This window comes from Zingiber officinale, chromosome 8A, assembly GCF_018446385.1.
Source record: "Zingiber officinale cultivar Zhangliang chromosome 8A, Zo_v1.1, whole genome shotgun sequence".
Taxonomy (NCBI): Eukaryota; Viridiplantae; Streptophyta; class Magnoliopsida; order Zingiberales; family Zingiberaceae; genus Zingiber; species Zingiber officinale.
The window spans coordinates 55,657,130-55,662,559 of record NC_056000.1 but is presented as its reverse complement, the minus strand read 5'-3'; the positions used below and the strand labels follow the sequence as shown (position 1 = coordinate 55,662,559).

Below are 5,430 nucleotides of genomic sequence, written 5' to 3'. Positions count from 1 at the left end.
AAACCATCTCACAGTCACCTATAGAAATAAAACATCACTTTGTACTTAACTATGTTGAGTCCAAGTCAAACCTAATTAATATTTTCACAAAACCCCTTATCTGAACTTGAGTTCAGTGCACTTAATAGACAAATATTAATGTGCTTAGTAGAATAGAGTTTACTTTTGGAAATATTCCTCTTTATTATTAAAAAAACAGCTTGATTTTAAAACTCTAGGAAAAATATTTTCAAAATTCTAATTTTATTAGTTTTTCAAAATTTGAACTTAGCCTAGGTATTTACCCCCTAGAAAGCATGTTTCCCTAGATCTCAGCCAAAGCATCTCACAAGCACACTAGGATTACCTTGCTTGTGTATGAAAAACACTTAAAATGGTGTGAGATTCAGAATGCTTGTGTCTGTGTATCAACATAAGTCTGGGTAATAAATACCAAATTCAAATTAATCAAATTAAGATTATCCATGCTTAGTCAAACTAACTAGAACACTTAATTTACCCAACCAATTGAAAACTACTACCTCATGGTAATCAACTAGTAGCTAACGGTTAGACATTTGTTTAAAATTAGATGTTTATGATTGAAAATATCTTGTTACTCATGCTTGGACTCTAGAACTTTAAAACTTAATTAACCCTCACTACAACAAAATCGCTCATAGACATCAGTGGAACAACATCGGTTTTAGGCTAAAACCGAAGTCTTTGAGTATTTTACACCGGTTTTTCTAAAAACCGGTGTCTATGAGCGCAGATTTTAGCTCATAGACATCGGTTTTTTAGGCGATGTCTATGAGCGCCCTTTTTTTGGTTAATAGACACCGATTTTAACATCGGTTTTTAAAATCTGATGTTAATAAACCCCTTCTTAAATAATTTAATTTTTTCACCGGCCAAAATTTACAAGACTTCACAAAATTCCCTCCAAACCTAAACCAATATCGTGCCCCTTCTCTCAACATAAACCTAAACCTAAACCTTAGCCTCATCTCCCTCTTCCCCTTCCGCCGTCTCGCCCTCGGAGATCTCGCCGTCGCCGTCCCCTTCGTCTGCAAGTCCTGGTACCGCGCCTCCCTCGACCCTAGCTGCTGGCGCCGCCTCAACTTCCGCTCCCTCGATTTCTCGCCGTCGCCCCTGCCCGATTCCACCGACCCTTCTCTTCTTTCCATTTTTCCCGAGTCGACAGAGCCACTCGTCGCGCCATTTCATTGCCTAGCTGAGCTTCGCAGGCGCCACAGCTGACGGGGCACAACGCGAGGACGAGTGGAGGCGAGACGAAGAAGAAAGAGGCAAGTGTATCTACCTGTGATAACTCGAAATCCATGAGGTATAGTGGGGTGGAAAACCTATAGAAAGTGAGGATTTGGTATGGATTTCGACTGGTTTTCTTCTGGTAAAGGCTTTGATTGTTCTTCCTGGAGATGTTTTGATTTACTTCTTTTGTAGACGCTTTCGATATGTTTTCCTCTTCTGTGGATGTGTTTGATTGGTTTTTCTTTGTATACGATTCGGGTTGGATTCTTCTCGGTGGGATGTGTTCTTGTTGGAGGTTTCGGTTGAAGGTTACTGCTTGGTTTGCGTATGTTACCCTAAATTGTTTGACAGTGATTTCTGATGTGTTCACAGTAGGTTTTCCTAGAGATTTTGGCTGGTGTTCGATGATTTGAGGTTGAGTTGTGTTGTGTTTTCCATGATGAACAAGTTGTAGAGAGTTGCACGTTACCTGTTTGTTAGAATGGGTCACAGAGAGGTCAGAAGTGATTCGAGCTTTCCTTGAAGTTTTGGTTCCTAATTGGAGGGTTTCGGAATGATTTAGAGTCGAATTTGTGTCTTCGTGAGAAGTTGATTTGAAATCTTTGGGTAATTTTCACTCAATGAATTTTCCCCTGCAGCATCGTTTACGGATTTCTCAATTTTACCCTTTGATGTGCATCTAACTATATACCAATTTAGCTGGATGAGCATTATTAAACCCCTTATTTGGGTTCTTTGCAAATTTTCTTTTGTGTATGCTGCCTAATTAACATTTCTTTATATGCAGCTACATCTGCTTGGTGATCGTGTTGAAGAAGCACTAACAGAGCGGATGGCTGCTGCCAGAATTCTAGACTTTCAGAGCCTTTCAGGTTCTTTTTTGTTACTAATATTTTTTTTATTTATCACACGCGGTAAGTTTTCTCTTAGTTTAAAGCGAAATTTGTTTGTACATTATGAAACTTAAAAGAGTGGTAGATGGATAAAAATGAAGAAAAAGTTGGGACATTTTTCAAGCTCTTCTTTTAAACTTTCACTGTTTATTGTCTTAGCTACAAAGGTGGGAGAAGAATATCGATCGTGGTTTTCTCATCCCATTCATTCACTTAAAAACTGAATAAAAAATTAAAATTAATGAAGCATTTCAAAAATATGAAAAAGCTGAATAAGTATAAAAATATTAAAAATAATAAAACCACTCTGATTTTTTGTTTAAGTTAATGAAATGTAGTGTTCAAAGTAACCATTGAAGAACCTTGCAACTCTTGTTTTTCTTCCAGATTGAAGGATAGAATTCTGGAGTGTTTTCAAAGCAATCAAGTGGCTACTATTTGTACCTTTATCATGTTAATCGTGATGTGTTTGTCTTAATTATTTGGTATCTGCAGATCTAATGAGTGTAGATCTAATGAGGTATCTGCAGATCTAATGCTTGATCATTTGTCTGTGAGTTCAAGATGACTTTTTTTTTATGCCGATCAGCAATCTGTAGCAATAGCACATAGTTGTATGCAGATCCAATGCTTAGATCATTCCTCTATGAGTTCAAGATTACTTTTTTTTAACACCGATCAGAAATAAATCTATATATTTCCCAGAAAATAGAGAGGTTTCATCTTTCTAAGTGATATGAACTTGTTATCTCTGATAGTTTTTGTGATCATAACATAGACCAAGGAAGAAATCTTCAAGAAATGAGTTTTTTTTTTATTTAATGGATCAGGCAAATAATTGTTTTGATATCTGAAATTGTTTTCTTCTTGTCCAATTGATTTACATAGATTTTTTCTTCTTTTAATAATTGATAGAAGATTGATTTTTCAAACCTTTGATAATGTGATATTCCATAATGAAACTCATAAAAGAGGAGCACAGATATTATAGTCTTCATTTCCATGTGTTATTTATGTTTCCTAGTATTGTTATGTTCTTTGGAAATCTCCTTGTAAGAGTTTGCAAAAGTGTTCTGTTTGTCCATCCCTGAAGCCTTGTCCCTTTGAAGCCTAATGTCTAGCAATGGGTTCATCAAGGCCTCATATAATGTCATTGTGCATAAGAGAGATGCAAGTTCTTCTACAGTGTATTTCGATACCTTACTCAGATACACTAGTTTTGAATAGCATATATAAATTTATGAAGAAATAGTGAAGCAAAACTTGTATAAGCTAAATAGCCTTACCGCGACATCTACATGTGTCAGGATGGGGAACTAATGAGAAGACACTGATCAACATTTTAGCGCATAGAAATGCCACCCAAAGAAAGCAGATTCAGTTGGCTTACGAGGAATTGTACAACGAGAGTCTCACCAAAAAGCTCGAATCAGAACTAAAAGGAAACTTTGAGGTGGTTATTTTTCTCAACCTTTATTGTCCAATGAATGTTTTTATCTGTAGGGGCAACATCATTTGCAGAAGCTAATATTAATTATTTGAAAAATTTATAAATGTGAAGAGATCGACATGAACTTAGATATGACTTGAACCAATACTATGAATGTAAGTACATAATTAATGGTAGATTGATAGGACTTGTGGCTTGTTATGCGTGATATGCTTATGTACACTATCACATTGTAGCGGTGTATCTGATTATGTTTGATTCTTCAGAAAGCTGTATACCGCTGGAAACATCCACACTTCCAATCAAAACTTGACACTCTTAATTTGATAGCATGTAAACGTTTACAAAAAGCATTAGATGTTTTGTTTCACAAGAGTGAAAACTAGTTGCTTCTACTTAATATGTACATGGTTTATGCATATGGCTTAGGTGAAAAGGAGAAAAGAACCCACACAAATTGGGATGAATTTAGCTCTGACATAGCATGTACAGTAGCTTAGGGATGACCTTAAGCAATTCACACAACATAAAACACATGAATTAAACAACCCATATTAATTGACCTACATCCCATTAAAGAAAATTTATATGTTGACTTAAGCAATCCTTATGCAACCATTAATGAGTGTAGCATTCTCTCATTTCATAAGCTTATATGGTTGCTTTATTTGCCTAAAATAAGTTACAAACCGGATGCTATGCTTTTGTTACAAACCAGATACTAGTTGGAGACTAAATGATTGCCTAAGAAGAAAGGAATTAGAGATTAGGAGCTGCAGTGAGTAGAGTGGCTGGATAAGCTATCTTAAATGGTAACCTTAGGATTAAAGTATTGATTACATTTTTAACCTGCTCAACTTCCTCTAAATATCTAACACATTGATACTCGAATTTAACCTAACCTATTAAGATAAATGGGTAATCAAACTTAAAGGGTACCCATTACCATATTTAGCTATACCAATGAATTTCAAGTTCAACTAGAAGTAAGAGTGAGTGTCAATATGCTGTGGGTACCTCAAGAATAGGGAACTCTTTGTTTTTATGATTTAACCCCTCTTCATTATTTTACTCACCTCTTTTGTTTTTACCTATATTCATGTTTTTCATTAATCAGATAGAGACCCCTAACTACATTATTTAGGCTACAAGCTCGACCTCTACCACATGGCTATAGGGAGGAAATGATCATGTTGATCCCTAATCTTATCCCTAGCCGATCATTAAACATTAAATGTGTGGGAATTTACTAGAATCTACTCCTACATGAAGCAAATGAATAAAAACTACAAGTAAAGTTTACCTACCCTGTTATGACTTCAGAAGAACATGCTGAATTTTCCATGTATGTTGGCCTTTAATATAGAGGGCTACAAGAGGATTATATCTTAGGTCAAGACACTCCAAATCCATCATAAACCAAAGGGAAAATAGTTTCTACTTACTAGAGGATTGAATGGACCCAAAAGGAAGCTCTAACTTGCTGTTTTGGGTGCTGAACTAAGGAGGCAGCTGCCTTCTTGCCGCATTCCTTGCTGCTGTGGTTGGTAGCAGAAATCACAGAAAATAGGGGGCTTAGTGCAGGATATTCAGGATACCAAGATGGCATCAGAGGTAGTACAATAAATAGTATATCTGTTCATCAGAGGTAGCTTTGTTCTTCTATGCTTCACTAGATTTGTTGTGTAGTCATATTTCTTTGTTCAACCATTATCATGCCTAGTAAGTTGTTGTATGATGCTGTCGGTTCTTATCAATCTGTACACTTGAATTAGAAGGAGCAAATTATCTATGTTATATTCTAAGCAGCATATACTAAGTGTCATATATGAA

General features: G+C 35.9%; 1 long non-coding RNA gene across 1 annotated transcript; it reads left to right on the top strand.

Annotated features, from left to right (window-relative positions):
- Window positions 1-2,084: 2,084 nt before the first annotated feature.
- LOC122011751 lies at window positions 2,085-3,564 on the top strand. The gene is made up of 2 exons (XR_006120022.1): window positions 2,085-2,126; window positions 3,455-3,564. It is a non-coding gene; the product is annotated as an uncharacterized LOC122011751 (long non-coding RNA).
- The last annotated feature ends 1,866 nt before the right edge of the window (window positions 3,565-5,430 follow it).